General features: G+C 43.5%; 22 non-coding genes across 22 annotated transcripts; all 22 read right to left on the reverse strand.

Moving 5' to 3' along the window:
* Positions 1-1,028: 1,028 nt before the first annotated feature.
* On the reverse strand, positions 1,029-1,147 carry LOC136755573 (5S ribosomal RNA). Its single transcript, XR_010817694.1, has one exon. It is a non-coding gene; the product is annotated as a 5S ribosomal RNA (ribosomal RNA).
* Positions 1,148-2,203: 1,056 nt separating this feature from the next.
* On the reverse strand, positions 2,204-2,322 carry LOC136755574 (5S ribosomal RNA). The gene has a single exon (XR_010817695.1). It is a non-coding gene; the product is annotated as a 5S ribosomal RNA (ribosomal RNA).
* A 1,056-nt stretch (positions 2,323-3,378) lies between these two features.
* Positions 3,379-3,497, reverse strand: LOC136755575 (5S ribosomal RNA). Its single transcript, XR_010817696.1, has one exon. It is a non-coding gene; the product is annotated as a 5S ribosomal RNA (ribosomal RNA).
* A 1,056-nt stretch (positions 3,498-4,553) lies between these two features.
* On the reverse strand, positions 4,554-4,672 carry LOC136755576 (5S ribosomal RNA). The gene has a single exon (XR_010817697.1). It is a non-coding gene; the product is annotated as a 5S ribosomal RNA (ribosomal RNA).
* Positions 4,673-5,728: 1,056 nt separating this feature from the next.
* On the reverse strand, positions 5,729-5,847 carry LOC136757104 (5S ribosomal RNA). The gene has a single exon (XR_010819148.1). It is a non-coding gene; the product is annotated as a 5S ribosomal RNA (ribosomal RNA).
* Positions 5,848-6,903: 1,056 nt separating this feature from the next.
* LOC136755577 (5S ribosomal RNA) lies at positions 6,904-7,022 on the reverse strand. Its single transcript, XR_010817698.1, has one exon. It is a non-coding gene; the product is annotated as a 5S ribosomal RNA (ribosomal RNA).
* A 1,056-nt stretch (positions 7,023-8,078) lies between these two features.
* LOC136755578 (5S ribosomal RNA) lies at positions 8,079-8,197 on the reverse strand. Its single transcript, XR_010817699.1, has one exon. It is a non-coding gene; the product is annotated as a 5S ribosomal RNA (ribosomal RNA).
* A 1,056-nt stretch (positions 8,198-9,253) lies between these two features.
* LOC136755579 (5S ribosomal RNA) lies at positions 9,254-9,372 on the reverse strand. Its single transcript, XR_010817700.1, has one exon. It is a non-coding gene; the product is annotated as a 5S ribosomal RNA (ribosomal RNA).
* A 1,056-nt stretch (positions 9,373-10,428) lies between these two features.
* Positions 10,429-10,547, reverse strand: LOC136756855 (5S ribosomal RNA). Its single transcript, XR_010818911.1, has one exon. It is a non-coding gene; the product is annotated as a 5S ribosomal RNA (ribosomal RNA).
* A 1,056-nt stretch (positions 10,548-11,603) lies between these two features.
* Positions 11,604-11,722, reverse strand: LOC136755580 (5S ribosomal RNA). Its single transcript, XR_010817701.1, has one exon. It is a non-coding gene; the product is annotated as a 5S ribosomal RNA (ribosomal RNA).
* Positions 11,723-12,778: 1,056 nt separating this feature from the next.
* Positions 12,779-12,897, reverse strand: LOC136755581 (5S ribosomal RNA). The gene has a single exon (XR_010817702.1). It is a non-coding gene; the product is annotated as a 5S ribosomal RNA (ribosomal RNA).
* Positions 12,898-13,953: 1,056 nt separating this feature from the next.
* On the reverse strand, positions 13,954-14,072 carry LOC136756926 (5S ribosomal RNA). The gene has a single exon (XR_010818977.1). It is a non-coding gene; the product is annotated as a 5S ribosomal RNA (ribosomal RNA).
* A 1,066-nt stretch (positions 14,073-15,138) lies between these two features.
* Positions 15,139-15,257, reverse strand: LOC136756868 (5S ribosomal RNA). The gene has a single exon (XR_010818923.1). It is a non-coding gene; the product is annotated as a 5S ribosomal RNA (ribosomal RNA).
* A 1,066-nt stretch (positions 15,258-16,323) lies between these two features.
* On the reverse strand, positions 16,324-16,442 carry LOC136755583 (5S ribosomal RNA). The gene has a single exon (XR_010817704.1). It is a non-coding gene; the product is annotated as a 5S ribosomal RNA (ribosomal RNA).
* Positions 16,443-17,508: 1,066 nt separating this feature from the next.
* On the reverse strand, positions 17,509-17,627 carry LOC136757080 (5S ribosomal RNA). Its single transcript, XR_010819125.1, has one exon. It is a non-coding gene; the product is annotated as a 5S ribosomal RNA (ribosomal RNA).
* Positions 17,628-18,693: 1,066 nt separating this feature from the next.
* On the reverse strand, positions 18,694-18,812 carry LOC136755584 (5S ribosomal RNA). Its single transcript, XR_010817705.1, has one exon. It is a non-coding gene; the product is annotated as a 5S ribosomal RNA (ribosomal RNA).
* Positions 18,813-19,867: 1,055 nt separating this feature from the next.
* LOC136755585 (5S ribosomal RNA) lies at positions 19,868-19,986 on the reverse strand. The gene has a single exon (XR_010817706.1). It is a non-coding gene; the product is annotated as a 5S ribosomal RNA (ribosomal RNA).
* A 1,056-nt stretch (positions 19,987-21,042) lies between these two features.
* Positions 21,043-21,161, reverse strand: LOC136756754 (5S ribosomal RNA). Its single transcript, XR_010818816.1, has one exon. It is a non-coding gene; the product is annotated as a 5S ribosomal RNA (ribosomal RNA).
* A 1,066-nt stretch (positions 21,162-22,227) lies between these two features.
* Positions 22,228-22,346, reverse strand: LOC136755586 (5S ribosomal RNA). Its single transcript, XR_010817707.1, has one exon. It is a non-coding gene; the product is annotated as a 5S ribosomal RNA (ribosomal RNA).
* Positions 22,347-23,401: 1,055 nt separating this feature from the next.
* Positions 23,402-23,520, reverse strand: LOC136755933 (5S ribosomal RNA). The gene has a single exon (XR_010818041.1). It is a non-coding gene; the product is annotated as a 5S ribosomal RNA (ribosomal RNA).
* Positions 23,521-24,575: 1,055 nt separating this feature from the next.
* On the reverse strand, positions 24,576-24,694 carry LOC136757548 (5S ribosomal RNA). The gene has a single exon (XR_010819543.1). It is a non-coding gene; the product is annotated as a 5S ribosomal RNA (ribosomal RNA).
* Positions 24,695-25,760: 1,066 nt separating this feature from the next.
* On the reverse strand, positions 25,761-25,879 carry LOC136756193 (5S ribosomal RNA). Its single transcript, XR_010818293.1, has one exon. It is a non-coding gene; the product is annotated as a 5S ribosomal RNA (ribosomal RNA).
* Positions 25,880-26,457: the final 578 nt, after the last annotated feature.

Here is a 26,457-nt window from a genome sequence, read left to right on the forward strand (position 1 = left end):
AATATCCGTTTCTGCCGTTCATACTTACAGTTGAACTGTCTCTCTACTCTAAAGCCCGGGACACACCAGCGCGCCGCAGACAGTCCCTGCTAACACGCCACGTTGTGGCAACATTGTGGCAACGTTGTGCGTTAGCTGGGGTGCCACACCAGACCGGAACTATATTTTACAAAACGAACACATTTGTCTTGATAAAACAGCTGTAATTGAGTGCCTGACACGCCAGTCAAGCGCAATCTTGAGAAGGTGTGCATTTCAGTAAGGATTTCAATTGACATGCAGTATGAAACTGAAGGGAGGTTGCATCACTATGATGCATAACATTGCATGTATTGTATTTTCAAGTGTGTGCATTCATCCTGTTGTCATTTTGTTTTGAAAGCAGAAGAATCATTCAACAGGTTGCTGAGACAAATGTAAACCAGTAAAACATATGAAGAGAAACAAACCTTGAATATAAGTTCAGTTGTTTAAACATTTGACAAACTATGGTGAGGGGGTAAGAAAACACACAAATCCAGCAGCTCCTGTATTTCAATACACCAGAACCCAATATTATTGGCGAGTCGGGTAGTCCATCATCACAGTTCGAGGGCAGGCATCATTTCAGTAATTTCATCCCGTTGCATTCACATCCGTGCCTTGAATGAGATTGAATGTGATCTTTGCTCTCAAGTATGTTCCCAAGTTTTACACTTTCGTGCTTTGCATGAATGGGAATGGAACCGTGTGTGTTGAATGAGGCTCCTTGTGAGCACTGATCTTTGTCCGGTGGAGTTCCTTTTTGTGTTGCTGTAATTGTGTCATTTCTCGATGAGAAAGATTAGGCAACATTTAGTCACTTCTAGCCATGATGCTCAATTTATTTACGAATGTACCCTAGTTACTAGGGACCGTTTACGTTGGAGAACAAGATCTATTGTATGCCTGTGTATTTGGGGAAGTCAAATCTGAAATAATGATGAAATTGCGTGTATCCAAAGTTAAAACTCGTGATTTGTCGCGCTCTGGTGTGTAAAAGATGCAAAAGCTTACAGCACCTGGTATTCCCAGGCGGTCTCCCATCCAAGTACTGACCAGGCCCGAGCCTGCTTAGCTTCCGAGATCGGACGAGATCGGGCGTATTCAGGCTAGTATGGCCGTAAGCCAGGGAGGCTGTCCCTGACGCTCTACTTAAAGGGATGGCAATATCCGTTTCTGCCGTTCATACTTACAGTTGAACTGTCTCTCTACTCTAAAGCCCGGGACACACCAGCGCGCCGCAGACAGTCCCTGCTAATATGCCACGTTGTGGCAACGTTGTGCGTTAGCTGGGGTGCCACACCAGACCGGAACTATATTTTACAAAACGAACACATTTGTCTTGATAAAACAGCTGTAATTGAGTGCCTGACACGCCAGTCAAGCGCAATCTTGAGAAGGTGTGCATTTCAGTAAGGATTTCAATTGACATGCAGTATGAAACTGAAAGGAGGTTGCATCACTATGATGCATAACATTGCATGTATTGTATTTTCAAGTGTGTGCATTCATCCTGTTGTCATTTTGTTTTGAAAGCAGAAGAATCATTCAACAGGTTGCTGAGACAAATGTAAACCAGTAAAACATATGAAGAGAAACAAACCTTGAATATAAGTTCAGTTGTTTAAACATTTGACAAACTATGGTGAGGGGGTAAGAAAACACACAAATCCAGCAGCTCCTGTATTTCAATACACCAGAACCCAATATTATTGGCGAGTCGGGTAGTCCATCATCACAGTTCGAGGGCAGGCATCATTTCAGTAATTTCATCCCGTTGCATTCACATCCGTGCCTTGAATGAGATTGAATGTGATCTTTGCTCTCAAGTATGTTCCCAAGTTTTACACTTTCGTGCTTTGCATGAATGGGAATGGAACCGTGTGTGTTGAATGAGGCTCCTTGTGAGCACTGATCTTTGTCCGGTGGAGTTCCTTTTTGTGTTGCTGTAATTGTGTCATTTCTCGATGAGAAAGATTAGGCAACATTTAGTCACTTCTAGCCATGATGCTCAATTTATTTACGAATGTACCCTAGTTACTAGGGACCGTTTACGTTGGAGAACAAGATCTATTGTATGCCTGTGTATTTGGGGAAGTCAAATCTGAAATAATGATGAAATTGCGTGTATCCAAAGTTAAAACTCGTGATTTGTCGCGCTCTGGTGTGTAAAAGATGCAAAAGCTTACAGCACCTGGTATTCCCAGGCGGTCTCCCATCCAAGTACTGACCAGGCCCGAGCCTGCTTAGCTTCCGAGATCGGACGAGATCGGGCGTATTCAGGCTAGTATGGCCGTAAGCCAGGGAGGCTGTCCCTGACGCTCTACTTAAAGGGATGGCAATATCCGTTTCTGCCGTTCATACTTACAGTTGAACTGTCTCTCTACTCTAAAGCCCGGGACACACCAGCGCGCCGCAGACAGTCCCTGCTAATATGCCACGTTGTGGCAACGTTGTGCGTTAGCTGGGGTGCCACACCAGACCGGAACTATATTTTACAAAACGAACACATTTGTCTTGATAAAACAGCTGTAATTGAGTGCCTGACACGCCAGTCAAGCGCAATCTTGAGAAGGTGTGCATTTCAGTAAGGATTTCAATTGACATGCAGTATGAAACTGAAAGGAGGTTGCATCACTATGATGCATAACATTGCATGTATTGTATTTTCAAGTGTGTGCATTCATCCTGTTGTCATTTTGTTTTGAAAGCAGAAGAATCATTCAACAGGTTGCTGAGACAAATGTAAACCAGTAAAACATATGAAGAGAAACAAACCTTGAATATAAGTTCAGTTGTTTAAACATTTGACAAACTATGGTGAGGGGGTAAGAAAACACACAAATCCAGCAGCTCCTGTATTTCAATACACCAGAACCCAATATTATTGGCGAGTCGGGTAGTCCATCATCACAGTTCGAGGGCAGGCATCATTTCAGTAATTTCACCCCGTTGCATTCACATCCGTGCCTTGAATGAGATTGAATGTGATCTTTGCTCTCAAGTATGTTCCCAAGTTTTACACTTTCGTGCTTTGCATGAATGGGAATGGAACCGTGTGTGTTGAATGAGGCTCCTTGTGAGCACTGATCTTTGTCCGGTGGAGTTCCTTTTTGTGTTGCTGTAATTGTGTCATTTCTCGATGAGAAAGATTAGGCAACATTTAGTCACTTCTAGCCATGATGCTCAATTTATTTACGAATGTACCCTAGTTACTAGGGACCGTTTACGTTGGAGAACAAGATCTATTGTATGCCTGTGTATTTGGGGAAGTCAAATCTGAAATAATGATGAAATTGCGTGTATCCAAAGTTAAAACTCGTGATTTGTCGCGCTCTGGTGTGTAAAAGATGCAAAAGCTTACAGCACCTGGTATTCCCAGGCGGTCTCCCATCCAAGTACTGACCAGGCCCGAGCCTGCTTAGCTTCCGAGATCGGACGAGATCGGGCGTATTCAGGCTAGTATGGCCGTAAGCCAGGGAGGCTGTCCCTGACGCTCTACTTAAAGGGATGGCAATATCCGTTTCTGCCGTTCATACTTACAGTTGAACTGTCTCTCTACTCTAAAGCCCGGGACACACCAGCGCGCCGCAGACAGTCCCTGCTAATATGCCACGTTGTGGCAACGTTGTGCGTTAGCTGGGGTGCCACACCAGACCGGAACTATATTTTACAAAACGAACACATTTGTCTTGATAAAACAGCTGTAATTGAGTGCCTGACACGCCAGTCAAGCGCAATCTTGAGAAGGTGTGCATTTCAGTAAGGATTTCAATTGACATGCAGTATGAAACTGAAAGGAGGTTGCATCACTATGATGCATAACATTGCATGTATTGTATTTTCAAGTGTGTGCATTCATCCTGTTGTCATTTTGTTTTGAAAGCAGAAGAATCATTCAACAGGTTGCTGAGACAAATGTAAACCAGTAAAACATATGAAGAGAAACAAACCTTGAATATAAGTTCAGTTGTTTAAACATTTGACAAACTATGGTGAGGGGGTAAGAAAACACACAAATCCAGCAGCTCCTGTATTTCAATACACCAGAACCCAATATTATTGGCGAGTCGGGTAGTCCATCATCACAGTTCGAGGGCAGGCATCATTTCAGTAATTTCACCCCGTTGCATTCACATCCGTGCCTTGAATGAGATTGAATGTGATCTTTGCTCTCAAGTATGTTCCCAAGTTTTACACTTTCGTGCTTTGCATGAATGGGAATGGAACCGTGTGTGTTGAATGAGGCTCCTTGTGAGCACTGATCTTTGTCCGGTGGAGTTCCTTTTTGTGTTGCTGTAATTGTGTCATTTCTCGATGAGAAAGATTAGGCAACATTTAGTCACTTCTAGCCATGATGCTCAATTTATTTACGAATGTACCCTAGTTACTAGGGACCGTTTACGTTGGAGAACAAGATCTATTGTATGCCTGTGTATTTGGGGAAGTCAAATCTGAAATAATGATGAAATTGCGTGTATCCAAAGTTAAAACTCGTGATTTGTCGCGCTCTGGTGTGTAAAAGATGCAAAAGCTTACAGCACCTGGTATTCCCAGGCGGTCTCCCATCCAAGTACTGACCAGGCCCGAGCCTGCTTAGCTTCCGAGATCGGACGAGATCGGGCGTATTCAGGCTAGTATGGCCGTAAGCCAGGGAGGCTGTCCCTGACGCTCTACTTAAAGGGATGGCAATATCCGTTTCTGCCGTTCATACTTACAGTTGAACTGTCTCTCTACTCTAAAGCCCGGGACACACCAGCGCGCCGCAGACAGTCCCTGCTAATATGCCACGTTGTGGCAACGTTGTGCGTTAGCTGGGGTGCCACACCAGACCGGAACTATATTTTACAAAACGAACACATTTGTCTTGATAAAACAGCTGTAATTGAGTGCCTGACACGCCAGTCAAGCGCAATCTTGAGAAGGTGTGCATTTCAGTAAGGATTTCAATTGACATGCAGTATGAAACTGAAAGGAGGTTGCATCACTATGATGCATAACATTGCATGTATTGTATTTTCAAGTGTGTGCATTCATCCTGTTGTCATTTTGTTTTGAAAGCAGAAGAATCATTCAACAGGTTGCTGAGACAAATGTAAACCAGTAAAACATATGAAGAGAAACAAACCTTGAATATAAGTTCAGTTGTTTAAACATTTGACAAACTATGGTGAGGGGGTAAGAAAACACACAAATCCAGCAGCTCCTGTATTTCAATACACCAGAACCCAATATTATTGGCGAGTCGGGTAGTCCATCATCACAGTTCGAGGGCAGGCATCATTTCAGTAATTTCACCCCGTTGCATTCACATCCGTGCCTTGAATGAGATTGAATGTGATCTTTGCTCTCAAGTATGTTCCCAAGTTTTACACTTTCGTGCTTTGCATGAATGGGAATGGAACCGTGTGTGTTGAATGAGGCTCCTTGTGAGCACTGATCTTTGTCCGGTGGAGTTCCTTTTTGTGTTGCTGTAATTGTGTCATTTCTCGATGAGAAAGATTAGGCAACATTTAGTCACTTCTAGCCATGATGCTCAATTTATTTACGAATGTACCCTAGTTACTAGGGACCGTTTACGTTGGAGAACAAGATCTATTGTATGCCTGTGTATTTGGGGAAGTCAAATCTGAAATAATGATGAAATTGCGTGTATCCAAAGTTAAAACTCGTGATTTGTCGCGCTCTGGTGTGTAAAAGATGCAAAAGCTTACAGCACATGGTATTCCCAGGCGGTCTCCCATCCAAGTACTGACCAGGCCCGAGCCTGCTTAGCTTCCGAGATCGGACGAGATCGGGCGTATTCAGACTAGTATGGCCGTAAGCCAGGGAGGCTGTCCCTGACGCTCTACTTAAAGGGATGGCAATATCCGTTTCTGCCGTTCATAATTACAGTTGAACTGTCTCTCTACTCTAAAGCCCGGGACACACCAGCGCGCCGCAGACAGTCCCTGCTAATATGCCACGTTGTGGCAACGTTGTGCGTTAGCTGGGGTGCCACACCAGACCGGAACTATATTTTACAAAACGAACACATTTGTCTTGATAAAACAGCTGTAATTGAGTGCCTGACACGCCAGTCAAGCGCAATCTTGAGAAGGTGTGCATTTCAGTAAGGATTTCAATTGACATGCAGTATGAAACTGAAAGGAGGTTGCATCACTATGATGCATAACATTGCATGTATTGTATTTTCAAGTGTGTGCATTCATCCTGTTGTCATTTTGTTTTGAAAGCAGAAGAATCATTCAACAGGTTGCTGAGACAAATGTAAACCAGTAAAACATATGAAGAGAAACAAACCTTGAATATAAGTTCAGTTGTTTAAACATTTGACAAACTATGGTGAGGGGGTAAGAAAACACACAAATCCAGCAGCTCCTGTATTTCAATACACCAGAACCCAATATTATTGGCGAGTCGGGTAGTCCATCATCACAGTTCGAGGGCAGGCATCATTTCAGTAATTTCATCCCGTTGCATTCACATCCGTGCCTTGAATGAGATTCAATGTGATCTTTGCTCTCAAGTATGTTCCCAAGTTTTACACTTTCGTGCTTTGCATGAATGGGAATGGAACCGTGTGTGTTGAATGAGGCTCCTTGTGAGCACTGATCTTTGTCCGGTGGAGTTCCTTTTTGTGTTGCTGTAATTGTGTCATTTCTCGATGAGAAAGATTAGGCAACATTTAGTCACTTCTAGCCATGATGCTCAATTTATTTACGAATGTACCCTAGTTACTAGGGACCGTTTACGTTGGAGAACAAGATCTATTGTATGCCTGTGTATTTGGGGAAGTCAAATCTGAAATAATGATGAAATTGCGTGTATCCAAAGTTAAAACTCGTGATTTGTCGCGCTCTGGTGTGTAAAAGATGCAAAAGCTTACAGCACCTGGTATTCCCAGGCGGTCTCCCATCCAAGTACTGACCAGGCCCGAGCCTGCTTAGCTTCCGAGATCGGACGAGATCGGGCGTATTCAGGCTAGTATGGCCGTAAGCCAGGGAGGGTGTCCCTGACGCTCTACTTAAAGGGATGGCAATATCCGTTTCTGCCGTTCATACTTACAGTTGAACTGTCTCTCTACTCTAAAGCCCGGGACACACCAGCGCGCCGCAGACAGTCCCTGCTAATATGCCACGTTGTGGCAACGTTGTGCGTTAGCTGGGGTGCCACACCAGACCGGAACTATATTTTACAAAACGAACACATTTGTCTTGATAAAACAGCTGTAATTGAGTGCCTGACACGCCAGTCAAGCGCAATCTTGAGAAGGTGTGCATTTCAGTAAGGATTTCAATTGACATGCAGTATGAAACTGAAAGGAGGTTGCATCACTATGATGCATAACATTGCATGTATTGTATTTTCAAGTGTGTGCATTCATCCTGTTGTCATTTTGTTTTGAAAGCAGAAGAATCATTCAACAGGTTGCTGAGACAAATGTAAACCAGTAAAACATATGAAGAGAAACAAACCTTGAATATAAGTTCAGTTGTTTAAACATTTGACAAACTATGGTGAGGGGGTAAGAAAACACACAAATCCAGCAGCTCCTGTATTTCAATACACCAGAACCCAATATTATTGGCGAGTCGGGTAGTCCATCATCACAGTTCGAGGGCAGGCATCATTTCAGTAATTTCACCCCGTTGCATTCACATCCGTGCCTTGAATGAGATTGAATGTGATCTTTGCTCTCAAGTATGTTCCCAAGTTTTACACTTTCGTGCTTTGCATGAATGGGAATGGAACCGTGTGTGTTGAATGAGGCTCCTTGTGAGCACTGATCTTTGTCCGGTGGAGTTCCTTTTTGTGTTGCTGTAATTGTGTCATTTCTCGATGAGAAAGATTAGGCAACATTTAGTCACTTCTAGCCATGATGCTCAATTTATTTACGAATGTACCCTAGTTACTAGGGACCGTTTACGTTGGAGAACAAGATCTATTGTATGCCTGTGTATTTGGGGAAGTCAAATCTGAAATAATGATGAAATTGCGTGTATCCAAAGTTAAAACTCGTGATTTGTCGCGCTCTGGTGTGTAAAAGATGCAAAAGCTTACAGCACCTGGTATTCCCAGGCGGTCTCCCATCCAAGTACTGACCAGGCCCGAGCCTGCTTAGCTTCCGAGATCGGACGAGATCGGGCGTATTCAGGCTAGTATGGCCGTAAGCCAGGGAGGCTGTCCCTGACGCTCTACTTAAAGGGATGGCAATATCCGTTTCTGCCGTTCATACTTACAGTTGAACTGTCTCTCTACTCTAAAGCCCGGGACACACCAGCGCGCCGCAGACAGTCCCTGCTAATATGCCACGTTGTGGCAACGTTGTGCGTTAGCTGGGGTGCCACACCAGACCGGAACTATATTTTACAAAACGAACACATTTGTCTTGATAAAACAGCTGTAATTGAGTGCCTGACACGCCAGTCAAGCGCAATCTTGAGAAGGTGTGCATTTCAGTAAGGATTTCAATTGACATGAAGTATGAAACTGAAAGGAGGTTGCATCACTATGATGCATAACATTGCATGTATTGTATTTTCAAGTGTGTGCATTCATCCTGTTGTCATTTTGTTTTGAAAGCAGAAGAATCATTCAACAGGTTGCTGAGACAAATGTAAACCAGTAAAACATATGAAGAGAAACAAACCTTGAATATAAGTTCAGTTGTTTAAACATTTGACAAACTATGGTGAGGGGGTAAGAAAACACACAAATCCAGCAGCTCCTGTATTTCAATACACCAGAACCCAATATTATTGGCGAGTCGGGTAGTCCATCATCACAGTTCGAGGGCAGGCATCATTTCAGTAATTTCACCCCGTTGCATTCACATCCGTGCCTTGAATGAGATTGAATGTGATCTTTGCTCTCAAGTATGTTCCCAAGTTTTACACTTTCGTGCTTTGCATGAATGGGAATGGAACCGTGTGTGTTGAATGAGGCTCCTTGTGAGCACTGATCTTTGTCCGGTGGAGTTCCTTTTTGTGTTGCTGTAATTGTGTCATTTCTCGATGAGAAAGATTAGGCAACATTTAGTCACTTCTAGCCATGATGCTCAATTTATTTACGAATGTACCCTAGTTACTAGGGACCGTTTACGTTGGAGAACAAGATCTATTGTATGCCTGTGTATTTGGGGAAGTCAAATCTGAAATAATGATGAAATTGCGTGTATCCAAAGTTAAAACTCGTGATTTGTCGCGCTCTGGTGTGTAAAAGATGCAAAAGCTTACAGCACCTGGTATTCCCAGGCGGTCTCCCATCCAAGTACTGACCAGGCCCGAGCCTGCTTAGCTTCCGAGATCGGACGAGATCGGGCGTATTCAGGCTAGTATGGCCGTAAGCCAGGGAGGCTGTCCCTGACGCTCTACTTAAAGGGATGGCAATATCCGTTTCTGCCGTTCATACTTGCAGTTGAACTGTCTCTCTACTCTAAAGCCCGGGACACACCAGCGCGCCGCAGACAGTCCCTGCTAATATGCCACGTTGTGGCAACGTTGTGCGTTAGCTGGGGTGCCACACCAGACCGGAACTATATTTTACAAAACGAACACATTTGTCTTGATAAAACAGCTGTAATTGAGTGCCTGACACGCCAGTCAAGCGCAATCTTGAGAAGGTGTGCATTTCAGTAAGGATTTCAATTGACATGCAGTATGAAACTGAAAGGAGGTTGCATCACTATGATGCATAACATTGCATGTATTGTATTTTCAAGTGTGTGCATTCATCCTGTTGTCATTTTGTTTTGAAAGCAGAAGAATCATTCAACAGGTTGCTGAGACAAATGTAAACCAGTAAAACATATGAAGAGAAACAAACCTTGAATATAAGTTCAGTTGTTTAAACATTTGACAAACTATGGTGAGGGGGTAAGAAAACACACAAATCCAGCAGCTCCTGTATTTCAATACACCAGAACCCAATATTATTGGCGAGTCGGGTAGTCCATCATCACAGTTCGAGGGCAGGCATCATTTCAGTAATTTCATCCCGTTGCATTCACATCCGTGCCTTGAATGAGATTGAATGTGATCTTTGCTCTCAAGTATGTTCCCAAGTTTTACACTTTCGTGCTTTGCATGAATGGGAATGGAACTGTGTGTGTTGAATGAGGCTCCTTGTGAGCACTGATCTTTGTCCGGTGGAGTTCCTTTTTGTGTTGCTGTAATTGTGTCATTTCTCGATGAGAAAGATTAGGCAACATTTAGTCACTTCTAGCCATGATGCTCAATTTATTTACGAATGTACCCTAGTTACTAGGGACCGTTTACGTTGGAGAACAAGATCTATTGTATGCCTGTGTATTTGGGGAAGTCAAATCTGAAATAATGATGAAATTGCGTGTATCCAAAGTTAAAACTCGTGATTTGTCGCGCTCTGGTGTGTAAAAGATGCAAAAGCTTACAGCACCTGGTATTCCCAGGGGGTCTCCCATTCAAGTACTGACCAGGCCCGAGCCTGCTTAGCTTCCAAGATCGGACGAGATCGGGCGTATTCAGGCTAGTATGGCCGTAAGCCAGGGAGGCTGTCCCTGACGCTCTACTTAAAGGGATGGCAATATCCGTTTCTGCCGTTCATACTTACAGTTGAACTGTCTCTCTACTCTAAAGCCCGGGACACACCAGCGCGCCGCAGACAGTCCCTGCTAATATGCCACGTTGTGGCAACGTTGTGCGTTAGCTGGGGTGCCACACCAGACCGGAACTATATTTTACAAAACGAACACATTTGTCTTGATAAAACAGCTGTAATTGAGTGCCTGACACGCCAGTCAAGCGCAATCTTGAGAAGGTGTGCATTTCAGTAAGGATTTCAATTGACATGCAGTATGAAACTGAAAGGAGGTTGCATCACTATGATGCATAACATTGCATGTATTGTATTTTCAAGTGTGTGCATTCATCCTGTTGTCATTTTGTTTTGAAAGCAGAAGAATCATTCAACAGGTTGCTGAGACAAATGTAAACCAGTAAAACATATGAAGAGAAACAAACCTTGAATATAAGTTCAGTTGTTTAAACATTTGACAAACTATGGTGAGGGGGTAAGAAAACACACAAATCCAGCAGCTCCTGTATTTCAATACACCAGAACCCAATATTATTGGCGAGTCGGGTAGTCCATCATCACAGTTCGAGGGCAGGCATCATTTCAGTAATTTCATCCCGTTGCATTCACATCCGTGCCTTGAATGAGATTCAATGTGATCTTTGCTCTCAAGTATGTTCCCAAGTTTTACACTTTCGTGCTTTGCATGAATGGGAATGGAACCGTGTGTGTTGAATGAGGCTCCTTGTGAGCACTGATCTTTGTCCGGTGGAGTTCCTTTTTGTGTTGCTGTAATTGTGTCATTTCTCGATGAGAAAGATTAGGCAACATTTAGTCACTTCTAGCCATGATGCTCAATTTATTTACGAATGTACCCTAGTTACTAGGGACCGTTTACGTTGGAGAACAAGATCTATTGTATGCCTGTGTATTTGGGGAAGTCAAATCTGAAATAATGATGAAATTGCGTGTATCCAAAGTTAAAACTCGTGATTTGTCGCGCTCTGGTGTGTAAAAGATGCAAAAGCTTACAGCACCTGGTATTCCCAGGCGGTCTCCCATCCAAGTACTGACCAGGCCCGAGCCTGCTTAGCTTCCGAGATCGGACGAGATCGGGCGTATTCAGGCTAGTATGGCCGTAAGCCAGGGAGGGTGTCCCTGACGCTCTACTTAAAGGGATGGCAATATCCGTTTCTGCCGTTCATACTTACAGTTGAACTGTCTCTCTACTCTAAAGCCCGGGACACACCAGCGCGCCGCAGACAGTCCCTGCTAATATGCCACGTTGTGGCAACGTTGTGCGTTAGCTGGGGTGCCACACCAGACCGGAACTATATTTTACAAAACGAACACATTTGTCTTGATAAAACAGCTGTAATTGAGTGCCTGACACGCCAGTCAAGCGCAATCTTGAGAAGGTGTGCATTTCAGTAAGGATTTCAATTGACATGCAGTATGAAACTGAAAGGAGGTTGCATCACTATGATGCATAACATTGCATGTATTGTATTTTCAAGTGTGTGCATTCATCCTGTTGTCATTTTGTTTTGAAAGCAGAAGAATCATTCAACAGGTTGCTGAGACAAATGTAAACCAGTAAAACATATGAAGAGAAACAAACCTTGAATATAAGTTCAGTTGTTTAAACATTTGACAAACTATGGTGAGGGGGTAAGAAAACACACAAATCCAGCAGCTCCTGTATTTCAATACACCAGAACCCAATATTATTGGCGAGTCGGGTAGTCCATCATCACAGTTCGAGGGCAGGCATCATTTCAGTAATTTCACCCCGTTGCATTCACATCCGTGCCTTGAATGAGATTGAATGTGATCTTTGCTCTCAAGTATGTTCCCAAGTTTTACACTTTCGTGCTTTGCATGAATGGGAATGGAACCGTGTGTGTTGAATGAGGCTCCTTGTGAGCACTGATCTTTGTCCGGTGGAGTTCCTTTTTGTGTTGCTGTAATTGTGTCATTTCTCGATGAGAAAGATTAGGCAACATTTAGTCACTTCTAGCCATGATGCTCAATTTATTTACGAATGTACCCTAGTTACTAGGGACCGTTTACGTTGGAGAACAAGATCTATTGTATGCCTGTGTATTTGGGGAAGTCAAATCTGAAATAATGATGAAATTGCGTGTATCCAAAGTTAAAACTCGTGATTTGTCGCGCTCTGGTGTGTAAAAGATGCAAAAGCTTACAGCACCTGGTATTCCCAGGCGGTCTCCCATCCAAGTACTGACCAGGCCCGAGCCTGCTTAGCTTCCGAGATCGGACGAGATCGGGCGTATTCAGGCTAGTATGGCCGTAAGCCAGGGAGGATGTCCCTGACGCTTTACTTAAAGGGATGGCAATATCCGTTTCTGCCGTTCATACTTACAGTTGAACTGTCTCTCTACTCTAAAGCCCGGGACACACCAGCGCGCCGCAGACAGTCCCTGCTAATATGCCACGTTGTGGCAACGTTGTGCGTTAGCTGGGGTGCCACACCAGACCGGAACTATATTTTACAAAACGAACACATTTGTCTTGATAAAACAGCTGTAATTGAGTGCCTGACACGCCAGTCAAGCGCAATCTTGAGAAGGTGTGCATTTCAGTAAGGATTTCAATTGACATGCAGTATGAAACTGAAAGGAGGTTGCATCACTATGATGCATAACATTGCATGTTTTGTATTTTCAAGTGTGTGCATTCATCCTGTTGTCATTTTGTTTTGAAAGCAGAAGAATCATTCAACAGGTTGCTGAGACAAATGTAAACCAGTAAAACATATGAAGAGAAACAAACCTTGAATATAAGTTCAGTTGTTTAAACATTTGACAAACTATGGTGAGGGGGTAAGAAAACACACAAATCCAGCAGCTCCTGTATTTCAATACACCAGAACCCAATATTATTGGCGAGTCGGGTAGTCCATCATCACAGTTCGAGGGCAGGCATCATTTCAGTAATTTCATCCCGTTGCATTCACATCCGTGCCTTGAATGAGATTCAATGTGATCTTTGCTCTCAAGTATGTTCCCAAGTTTTACACTTTCGTGCTTTGCATGAATGGGAATGGAACCGTGTGTGTTGAATGAGGCTCCTTGTGAGCACTGAACTTTGTCCGGTGGAGTTCCTTTTTGTGTTGCTGTAATTGTGTCATTTCTCGATGAGAAAGATTAGGCAACATTTAGTCACTTCTAGCCATGATGCTCAATTTATTTACAAATGTACACTAGTTACTAGGGACCGTTTATTTTGGAGAACAAGATCTATTGTATGCCTGTGTATTTGGGGAAGTCAAATCTGAAATAATGATGAAATTGCGTGTATCCAAAGTTAAAACTTGTGATTTGTCGCCCTTTGGTGTGTAAAAGATGCAAAAGCTTACAGCACCTGGTATTCCCAGGCGGTCTCCCATCCAAGTACTGACAAGGCCCGAGCCTGCTTAGCTTCCGAGATCGGACGAGATCGGGCGTATTCAGGCTAGTATGGCCGTAAGCCAGGGAGGCTGTCCCTGACGCTCTACTTAAAGGGAAGGCAATATCCGTTTCTGCCGTTCATACTTACAGTTGAACTGTCTCTCTACTCTAAAGCCCGGGACACACCAGCGCGCCGCAGACAGTCCCTGCTAACACGAAACGTTGTGGCAACATTGTGGCAACGTTGTGCGTTAGCTGGGGTGCCACACCAGACCGGAACTATATATTACAAAACGAACACATTGTCTTGATAAAACAGCTGTAATTGAGTGCCTGACACGCCAGTCAAGCGCAATCTTGAGAAGGTGTGCATTTCAGTAAGGATTTCAATTGACATGCAGTATGAAACTGAAAGGAGGTTGCATCACTATGATGCATAACATTGCATGTATTGTATTTTCAAGTGTGTGCATTCATCCTGTTGTCATTTTGTTTTGAAAGCAGAAGAATCATTCAACAGGTTGCTGAGACAAATGTAAACCAGTAAAACATATGAAGAGAAACAAACCTTGAATATAAGTTCAGTTGTTTAAACATTTGACAAACTATGGTGAGGGGGTAAGAAAACACACAAATCCAGCAGCTCCTGTATTTCAATACACCAGAAGCCAATATTATTGGCGAGTCGGGTAGTCCATCATCACAGTTCGAGGGCAGGCATCATTTCAGTAATTTCATCCCGTTGCATTCACATCCGTGCCTTGAATGAGATTCAATGTGATCTTTGCTCTCAAGTATGTTCCCAAGTTTTACACTTTCGTGCTTTGCATGAATGGGAATGGAACCGTGTGTGTTGAATGAGGCTCCTTGTGAGCACTGAACTTTGTCCGGTGGAGTTCCTTTTTGTGTTGCTGTAATTGTGTCATTTCTCGATGAGAAAGATTAGGCAACATTTAGTCACTTCTAGCCATGATGCTCAATTTATTTACAAATGTACACTAGTTACTAGGGACCGTTTACGTTGGAGAACAAGATCTATTGTATGCCTGTGTATTTGGGGAAGTCAAATCTGAAATAATGATGAAATTGCGTGTATCCAAAGTTAAAACTTGTGATTTGTCGCCCTTTGGTGTGTAAAAGATGCAAAAGCTTACAGCACCTGGTATTCCCAGGCGGTCTCCCATCCAAGTACTGACCAGGCCCGAGCCTGCTTAGCTTCCGAGATCGGACGAGATTGGGCGTATTCAGGCTAGTATGGCCGTAAGCCAGGGAGGCTGTCCCTGACGCTCTACTTAAAGGGAAGGCAATATCCGTTTCTGCCGTTCATACTTACAGTTGAACTGTCTCTCTACTCTAAAGCCCGGGACACACCAGCGCGCCGCAGACAGTCCCTGCTAACACGCCACGTTGTGGCAACATTGTGGCAACGTTGTGCGTTAGCTGGGGTGCCACACCAGACCGGAACTATATATTACAAAACGAACACATTGTCTTGATAAAACAGCTGTAATTGAGTGCCTGACACGCCAGTCAAGCGCAATCTTGAGAAGGTGTGCATTTCAGTAAGGATTTCAATTGACATGCAGTATGAAACTGAAAGGAGGTTGCATCACTATGATGCATAACATTGCATGTATTGTATTTTCAAGTGTTTGCATTCATCCTGTTGTCATTTTGTTTTGAAAGCAGAAGAATCATTCAACAGGTTGCTGAGACAAATGTAAACCAGTAAAACATATGAAGAGAAACAAACCTTGAATATAAGTTCAGTTGTTTAAACATTTGACAAACTATGGTGAGGGGGTAAGAAAACACACAAATCCAGCAGCTCCTGTATTTCAATACACCAGAACCCAATATTATTGGCGAGTCGGGTAGTCCATCATCACAGTTCGAGGGCAGGCATCATTTCAGTAATTTCATCCCGTTGCATTCACATCCGTGCCTTGAATGAGATTGAATGTGATCTTTGCTCTCAAGTATGTTCCCAAGTTTTACACTTTCGTGCTTTGCATGAATGGGAATGGAACCTTGTGTGTTGAATGAGGCTCCTTGTGAGCACTGAACTTTGTCCGGTGGAGTTCCTTTTTGTGTTGCTGTAATTGTGTCATTTCTCGATGAGAAAGATTAGGCAACATTTAGTCACTTCTAGCCATGATGCTCAATTTATTTACGAATGTACCCTAGTTACTAGGGACCGTTTACGTTGGAGAACAAGATCTATTGTATGCCTGTGTATTTGGGGAAGTCAAATCTGAAATAATGATGAAATTGCGTGTATCCAAAGTTAAAACTCGTGATTTGTCGCCCTCTGGTGTGTAAAAGATGCAAAAGCTTACAGCACCTGGTATTCCCAGGCGGTCTCCCATCCAAGTACTGACCAGGCCCGAGCCTGCTTAGCTTCCGAGATCGGACGAGATCGGGCGTATTCAGGCTAGTATGGCCGTAAGCCAGGGAGGATGTCCCTGACGCTCTACTTAAAGGGAAGGCAATATCCGTTTCTGCCGTTCATACTTACAGTTGAACTGTCTCTCTACTCTAAAGCCCGGGACACACCAGCGCGCCGCAGACAGTCCCTGCTAACACGCCACGTTGTGGCAACATTGTGGCAACGTTGTGCGTTAGCTGGGGTGCCACACCAGACCGGAACTATATATTACAAAACGAACACATTGTCTTGATAAAACAGCTGTAATTGAGTGCCTGACACGCCAGTCAAGCGCAATCTTGACAAGGTGTGCATTTCAGTAAGGATTTCAATTGACATGCAGTATGAAACTGAAAGGAGGTTGCATCACTATGATTCATAACATTGCATGTATTGTATTTTCAAGTGTGTGCATTCATCCTGTTGTCATTTTGTTTTGAAAGCAGAAGAATCATTCAACAGGTTGCTGAGACAAATGTAAACCAGTAAAACATATGAAGAGAAACAAACCTTGAATATAAGTTCAGTTGTTTAAACATTTGACAAACTATGGTGAGGGGGTAAGAAAACATACAAATCCAGCAGCTCCTGTATTTCAATACACCAGAACCCAACATTATTGGCGAGTCGGGTAGTCCATCATCACAGTTCGAGGGCAGGCATCATTTCAGTAATTTCATCCCGTTGCATTCACATCCGTGCCTTGAATGAGATTGAATGTGATCTTTGCTCTCAAGTATGTTCCCAAGTTTTACACTTTCGTGCTTTGCATGAATGGGAATGGAACCGTGTGTGTTGAATGAGGCTCCTTGTGAGCACTGAACTTTGTCCGGTGGAGTTCCTTTTTGTGTTGCTGTAATTGTGTCATTTCTCGATGAGAAAGATTAGGCAACATTTAGTCACTTCTAGCCATGATGCTCAATTTATTTACGAATGTACCCTAGTTACTAGGGACCGTTTACGTTGGAGAACAAGATCTATTGTATGCCTGTGTATTTGGGGAAGTCAAATCTGAAATAATGATGAAATTGCGTGTATCCAAAGTTAAAACTCGTGATTTGTCGCCCTCTGGTGTGTAAAAGATGCAAAAGCTTACAGCACCTGGTATTCCCAGGTGGTCTCCCATACAAGTACTGACCAGGCCCAAGCCTCCTTAGCTTCCGAGATCGGACGAGATCGGGCGTATTCAGGCTAGTATGGCCGTAAGCCAGGGAGGCTGTCCCTGACGCTCTACTTAAAGGGAAGGCAATATCCGTTTCTGCCGTTCATACTTACAGTTGAACTGTCTCTCTACTCTAAAGCCCGGGACACACCAGCGCGCCGCAGACAGTCCCTGCTAACACGCCACGTTGTGGCAACATTGTGGCAACGTTGTGCGTTAGCTGGGGTGCCACACCAGACCGGAACTATATATTACAAAACGAACACATTGTCTTGATAAAACAGCTGTAATTGAGTGCCTGACACGCCAGTCAAGCGCAATCTTGAGAAGGTGTGCATTTCAGTAAGGATTTCAATTGACATGCAGTATGAAACTGAAAGGAGGTTGCATCACTATGATGCATAACATTGCATGTATTGTATTTTCAAGTGTGTGCATTCATCCTTTTGTCATTTTGTTTTGAAAGCAGAAGAATCATTCAACAGGTTGCTGAGACAAATGTAAACCAGTAAAACATATGAAGAGAAACAAACCTTGAATATAAGTTCAGTTGTTTAAACATTTGACAAACTATGGTGAGGGGGTAAGAAAACACACAAATCCAGCAGCTCCTGTATTTCAATACACCAGAACCCAATATTATTGGCGAGTCGGGTAGTCCATCATCACAGTTCGAGGGCAGGCATCATTTCAGTAATTTCATCCCGTTGCATTCACATCCGTGCCTTGAATGAGATTGAATATGATCTTTGCTCTCAAGTATGTTCCCAAGTTTTACACTTTCGTGCTTTGCATGAATGGGAATGGAACCGTGTGTGTTGAATGAGGCTCCTTGTGAGCACTGAACTTTGTCCGGTGGAGTTCCTTTTTGTGTTGCTATAATTGTGTCATTTCTCGATGAGAAAGATTAGGCAACATTTAGTCACTTCTAGCCATGATGCTCAATTTATTTACAAATGTACACTAGTTACTAGGGACCGTTTACGTTGGAGAACAAGATCTATTGTATGCCTGTGTATTTGGGGAAGTCAAATCTGAAATAATGATGAAATTGCGTGTATCCAAAGTTAAAACTTGTGATTTGTCGCCCTTTGGTGTGTAAAAGATGCAAAAGCTTACAGCACCTGGTATTCCCAGGCGGTCTCCCATCCAAGTACTGACCAGGCCCGAGCCTGCTTAGCTTCCGAGATCGGACGAGATCGGGCGTATTCAGGCTAGTATGGCCGTAAGCCAGGGAGGCTGTCCCTGACGCTCTACTTAAAGGGAAGGCAATATCCGTTTCTGCCGCTCATACTTGCAGTTGAACTGTCTCTCTACTCTAAAGCCCGGGACACACCAGCGCGCCGCAGCCAGTCCCTGCTAACACGAAACGTTGTGGCAACGTTGTGCGTTAGCTGGGGTGCCACACCAGACCGGAACTATATTTTACAAAACGAACACATTGTCTTGATAATACAGCTGTAATTGAGTGCCTGACACGCCAGTCAAGCGCAATCTTGAGAAGGTGTGCATTTCAGTAAGGATTTCAATTGACATGCAGTATGAAACTGAAAGGAGGTTGCATCACTATGATGCATAACATTGCATGTATTGTATTTTCAAGTGTGTGCATTCATCCTGTTGTCATTTTGTTTTGAAAGCAGAAGAATCATTCAACAGGTTGCTGAGACAAATGTAAACCAGTAAAACATATGAAGAGAAACAAACCTTGAATATAAGTTCAGTTGTTTAAACATTTGACAAACTATGGTGAGGGGGTAAGAAAACACACAAATCCAGCAGCTCCTGTATTTCAATACACCAGAACCCAATATTATTGGCGAGTCGGGTAGTCCATCATCACAGTTCGAGGGCAGGCATCATTTCAGTAATTTCATCCCGTTGCATTCACATCCGTGCCTTGAATGAGATTGAATGTGATCTTTGCTCTCAAGTATGTTCCCAAGTTTTACACTTTCGTGCTTTGCATGAATGGGAATGGAACCGTGTGTGTTGAATGAGGCTCCTTGTGAGCACTGATCTTTGTCCGGTGGAGTTCCTTTTTGTGTTGCTGTAATTGTGTCATTTCTCGATGAGAAAGATTAGGCAACATTTAGTCACTTCTAGCCATGATGCTCAATTTATTTACGAATGTACCCTAGTTACTAGGGACCGTTTACGTTGGAGAACAAGATCTATTGTATGCCTGTGTATTTGGGGAAGTCAAATCTGAAATAATGATGAAATTGCGTGTATCCAAAGTTAAAACTCGTGATTTGTCGCGCTCTGGTGTGTAAAAGATGCAAAAGCTTACAGCACCTGGTATTCCCAGGCGGTCTCCCATCCAAGTACTGACCAGGCCCGAGCCTGCTTAGCTTCCGAGATCGGACGAGATCGGGCGTATTCAGGCTAGTATGGCCGTAAGCCAGGGAGGCTGTCCCTGACGCTCTACTTAAAGGGATGGCAATATCCGTTTCTGCCGTTCATACTTACAGTTGAACTGTCTCTCTACTCTAAAGCCCGGGACACACCAGCGCGCCGCAGACAGTCCCTGCTAATATGCCACGTTGTGGCAACGTTGTGCGTTAGCTGGGGTGCCACACCAGACCGGAACTATATTTTACAAAACGAACACATTTGTCTTGATAAAACAGCTGTAATTGAGTGCCTGACACGCCAGTCAAGCGCAATCTTGAGAAGGTGTGCATTTCAGTAAGGATTTCAATTGACATGCAGTATGAAACTGAAAGGAGGTTGCATCACTATGATGCATAACATTGCATGTATTGTATTTTCAAGTGTGTGCATTCATCCTGTTGTCATTTTGTTTTGAAAGCAGAAGAATCATTCAACAGGTTGCTGAGACAAATGTAAACCAGTAAAACATATGAAGAGAAACAAACCTTGAATATAAGTTCAGTTGTTTAAACATTTGACAAACTATGGTGAGGGGGTAAGAAAACACACAAATCCAGCAGCTCCTGTATTTCAATACACCAGAACCCAATATTATTGGCGAGTCGGGTAGTCCATCATCACAGTTCGAGGGCAGGCATCATTTCAGTAATTTCATCCCGTTGCATTCACATCCGTGCCTTGAATGAGATTGAATGTGATCTTTGCTCTCAAGTATGTTCCCAAGTTTTACACTTTCGTGCTTTGCATGAATGGGAATGGAACCGTGTGTGTTGAATGAGGCTCCTTGTGAGCACTGATCTTTGTCCGGTGGAGTTCCTTTTTGTGTTGCTGTAATTGTGTCATTTCTCGATGAGAAAGATTAGGCAACATTTAGTCACTTCTAGCCATGATGCTCAATTTATTTACGAATGTACCCTAGTTACTAGGGACCGTTTACGTTGGAGAACAAGATCTATTGTATGCCTGTGTATTTGGGGAAGTCAAATCTGAAATAATGATGAAATTGCGTGTATCCAAAGTTAAAACTCGTGATTTGTCGCCCTTTGGTGTGTAAAAGATGCAAAAGCTTACAGCACCTGGTATTCCCAGGCGGTCTCCCATCCAAGTAATGACCAGGCCCGAGCCTGCTTAGCTTCCGAGATCGGACGAGATCGGGCGTATTCAGGCTAGTATGGCCGTAAGCCAGGGAGGCTGTCCCTGACGCTCTACTTAAAGGGATGGCAATATCCGTTTCTGCCGTTCATACTTACAGTTGAACTGTCTCTCTACTCTAAAGCCCGGGACACACCAGCGCGCCGCAGACAGTCCCTGCTAACATGCCACGTTGTGGCAACGTTGTGGCAACGTTGTGCGTTAGCTGGGGTGCCACACCAGACCGGAACTATATATTACAAAACGAACACATTGTCTTGATAAAACAGCTGTAATTGAGTGCCTGACACGCCAGTCAAGCGCAATCTTGAGAAGGTGTGCATTTCAGTAAGGATTTCAATTGACATGCAGTATGAAACTGAAAGGAGGTTGCATCACTATGATGCATAACATTGCATGTATTGTATTTTCAAGTGTGTGCATTCATCCTGTTGTCATTTTGTTTTGAAAGCAGAAGAATCATTCAACAGGTTGCTGAGACAAATGTAAACCAGTAAAACATATGAAGAGAAACAAACCTTGAATATAAGTTCAGTTGTTTAAACATTTGACAAACTATGGTGAGGGGGTAAGAAAACACACAAATCCAGCAGCTCCTGTATTTCAATACACCAGAACCCAATATTATTGGCGAGTCGGGTAGTCCATCATCACAGTTCGAGGGCAGGCATCATTTCAGTAATTTCATCCTGTTGCATTCACATCCGTGCCTTGAATGAGATTGAATGTGATCTTTGCTCTCAAGTATGTTCCCAAGTTTTACACTTTCGTGCTTTGCATGAATGGGAATGGAACCGTTTGTGTTGAATGAGGCTCCTTGTGAGCACTGAACTTTGTCCGGTGGAGTTCCTTTTTGTGTTGCTGTAATTGTGTCATTTCTCGATGAGATAGATTAGGCAACATTTAGTCACTTCTAGCCATGATGCTCAATTTATTTACGAATGTACCCTAGTTACTAGGGACCGTTTACGTTGGAGAACAAGATCTATTGTATGCCTGTGTATTTGGGGAAGTCAAATCTGAAATAATGATGAAATTGCGTGTATCCAAAGTTAAAACTCGTGATTTGTCGCCCTCTGGTGTGTAAAAGATGCAGAAGCTTACAGCACCTGGTATTCCCAGGCGGTCTCCCATCCAAGTACTGACCAGGCCCGAGCCTGCTTAGCTTCCGAGATCGGACGAGATCGGGCGTATTCAGGCTAGTATGGCCGTAAGCCAGGGAGACTTTCCCTGACGCTCTACTTAAAGGGAAGGCAATATCCGTTTCTGCCGCTCGTACTTGCAGTTGAACTGTCTCTCTACTCTAAAGTCCGGGACACACCAGCGCGCCGCAGACAGTCCCTGCTAACACGAAACGTTGTGGCAACGTTGTGCGTTAGCTGGGGTGCCACACCAGACCGGAACTATATATTACAAAACGAACACATTGTCTTGATAAAACAGCTGTAATTGAGTGCCTGACACGCCAGTCAAGCGCAATCTTGAGAAGGTGTGCATTTCAGTAAGGATTTCAATTGACATGCAGTATGAAACTGAAAGGAGGTTGCATCACTATGATGCATAACATTGCATGTATTGTATTTTCAAGTGTGTGCATTCATCCTGTTGTCATTTTGTTTTGAAAGCAGAAGAATCATTCAACAGGTTGCTGAGACAAATGTAAACCAGTAAAACATATGAAGAGAAACAAACCTTGAATATAAGTTCAGTTGTTTAAACATTTGACAAACTATGGTGAGGGGGTAAGAAAACACACAAATCCAGCAGCTCCTGTATTTCAATACACCAGAACCCAATATTATTGGCGAGTCGGGTAGTCCATAATCACAGTTCGAGGGCAGGCATCATTTCAGTAATTTCATCCCGTTGCATTCACATCCATGCCTTGAATGAGATTGAATGTGATCTTTGCTCTCAAGTATGTTCCCAAGTTTTACACTTTCGTGCTTTGCATGAATGGGAATGGAACCGTTTGTGTTGAATGAGGCTCCTTGTGAGCACTGAACTTTGTCCGGTGGAGTTCCTTTTTGTGTTGCTGTAATTGTGTCATTTCTCGATGAGATAGATTAGGCAACATTTAGTCAATTCTAGCCATGATGCTCAATTTATTTACGAATGTACCCTAGTTACTAGGGACCGTTTACGTTGGAGAACAAGATCTATTGTATGCCTGTGTATTTGGGGAAGTCAAATCTGAAATAATGATGAAATTGCGTGTATCCAAAGTTAAAACTCGTGATTTGTCGCCCTCTGGTGTGTAAAAGATGCAAAAGCTTACAGCACCTGGTATTCCCAGGCGGTCTCCCATCCAAGTACTGATCAGGCCCGAGCCTGCTTAGCTTCCGAGATCGGACGAGATCGGGCGTATTCAGGCTAGTATGGCCGTAAGCCAGTGAGGCTATCCCTGACGCTCTACTTAAAGGGAAGGCAATATCCGTTTCTGCCGCTCATACTTGCAGTTGAACTGTCTCTCTACTCTAAAGTCCGGGACACACCAGCGCGCCGCAGACAGTCCCTGCTAACACGAAACGTTGTGGCAACGTTGTGCGTTAGCTGGGGTGCCACACCAGACCGGAACTATATTTTACAAAACGAACACATTGTCTTGATAAAACAGCTGTAATTGAGTGCCTGACACGCCAGTCAAGCGCAATCTTGAGAAGGTGTGCATTTCAGAAAGGATTTCAATTGACATGCAGTATGAAACTGAAAGGAGGTTGCATCACTATGATGCATAACATTGCATGTATTGTATTTTCAAGTGTGTGCATTCATCCTGTTGTCATTTTGTTTTGAAAGCAGAAGAATCATTCAACAGGTTGCTGAGACAAATGTAAACCAGTAAAACATATGAAGAGAAACAAACCTTGAATATAAGTTCAGTTGTTTAAACATTTGACAAACTATGGTGAGGGGGTAAGAAAACACACAAATTCAGCAGCTCCTGTATTTCAATACACCAGAACCCAATATTATTGGCGAGTCGGGTAGTCCATCATCACAGTTCGAGGGCAGGCATCATTTCAGTAATTTCATCCCGTTGCATTCACATCCGTGCCTTGAATGAGATTGAATGTGATCTTTGCTCTCAAGTATGTTCCCAAGTTTTACACTTTCGTGGTTTGCATGAATGGGAATGGAACCGTGTGTGTTGAATGAGGCTCCTTGTGAGCACTGAACTTTGTCCGGTGGAGTTCCTTTTTGTGTTGCTGTAATTGTGTCATTTCTCGATGAGAAAGATTAGGCAACATTTAGTCACTTCTAGCCATGATGCTCAATTTATTTACGAATGTACCCTAGTTACTAGGGACCGTTTACGTTGGAGAACAAGATCTATTGTATGACTGTGTATTTGGGGAAGTCAAATCTGAAATAATGATGAAATTGCGTGTATCCAAAGTTAAAACTCGTGATTTGTCGCCCTCTGGTGTGTAAAAGATGCAAAAGATTACAGCACCTGGTATTCCCAGGCGGTCTCCCATCCAAGTACTAACCAGGAACGAGCCTGCTTAGCTTCCAAGATCGGACGAGATCGGGCGTATTCAGGCTAGTATTGCCGTAAGCTAGGAAGGCTGTCCCTGACGCTCTACTTAAAGGGAAGGCAATATCCGTTTCTGCCGTTCATACTTACAGTTGAACTGTCTCTCTACTCTAAAGCCCGGGACACACCAGCGCGCCGCAGACAGTCCCTGCTAACACGCCACGTTGTGGCAACATTGTGGCAACGTTGTGCGTTAGCTGGGGTGCCACACCAGACCGGAACTATATATTACAAAACGAACACATTCTCTTGATAAAACAGCAGTAATTGAGTGCCTGACACGCCAGTCAAGCGCAATCTTGAGAAGGTGTGCATTTCAGTAAGGATTTCAAATGACATGCAGTATGAAACTGAAAGGAGGTTGCATCACTATGATGCATAACATTGCATGTATTGTATTTTCAAGTGTGTGCATTCATCCTGTTGTCATTTTGCTTTGAAAGCAGAAGAATCATTCAACAGGTTGCTGAGACAAATGTAAACCAGTAAAACATATGAAGAGAAACAAACCTTGAATATAAGTTCAGTTGTTTAAACATTTTACAAACTATGGTGAGGGGGTAAGAAAACACACAAATCCAGCAGCTCCTGTATTTCAATACACCAGAACCCAATATTATTGGCGAGTCGGGTAGTCCATCATCACAGTTCGAGGGCAGGCATCATTTCAGTAATTTCATCCCGTTGCATTCACATCCGTGCCTTGAATGAGATTGAATGTGATCTTTGCTCTCAAGTATGTTCCCAAGTTTTACACTTTCGTGCTTTGCATGAATGGGAATGGAACCGTGTGTGTTGAATGAGGCTCCTTGTGAGCACTGAACTTTGTCCGGTGGAGTTCCTTTTTGTGTTGCTGTAATTGTGTCATTTCTCGATGAGAAAGATTAGGCAACATTTAGTCACTTCTAGCCATGATGCTCAATTTATGTACGAATGTACCCTAGTTACTAGGGACCGTTTACGTTGGAGAACAAGATCTATTGTATGCCTGTGTATTTGGGGAAGTCAAATCTGAAATAATGATGAAATTGCGTGTATCCAAAGTTAAAACTCGTGATTTGTCGCCCTCTGGTGTGTAAAAGATGCAAAAGCTTACAGCACCTGGTATTCCCAGGCGGTCTCCCATCCAAGTACTGACCAGGCCCGAGCCTGCTTGGCTTCCGAGATCGGACGAGATCGGGCGTATTCAGGCTAGTATGGCCGTAAGCCAGGGAGGCTGTCCCTGACGCTCTACTTAAAGGGAAGGCAATATCCGTTTCTGCCGTTCATACTTACAGTTGAACTGTCTCTCTACTCTAAAGCCCGGGACACACCAGCGCGCCGCAGCCAGTCCCTGCTAACACGCCACGTTGTGGCAACATTGTGGCAACATTGTGGCAACGTTGTGCGTTAGCTGGGGTGCCACACCAGACCGGAACTATATATTACAAAACGAACACATTGTCTTGATAAAACAGCTGTAATTGAGTGCCTGACACGCCAGTCAAGCGCAATCTTGAGAAGGTGTGCATTTCAGTAAGGATTTCAATTGACATGTAGTATGAAACTGAAAGGAGGTTGCATCACTATGATGCATAACATTGCTTGTATTGTATTTTCAAGTGTGTGCATTCATCCTGTTGTCATTTTGTTTTGAAAGCAGAAGAATCATTCAACAGGTTGCTGAGACAAATGTAAACCAGTAAAACATATGAAGAGAAACAAACCTTGAATATAAGTTCAGTTGTTTAAACATTTGACAAACTATGGTGAGGGGGTAAGAAAACACACAAATCCAGCAGCTCCT

The sequence above is a fragment of the Amia ocellicauda genome, chromosome 8, assembly GCF_036373705.1.
Source record: "Amia ocellicauda isolate fAmiCal2 chromosome 8, fAmiCal2.hap1, whole genome shotgun sequence".
NCBI classification, from domain to species: Eukaryota; Metazoa; Chordata; class Actinopteri; order Amiiformes; family Amiidae; genus Amia; species Amia ocellicauda.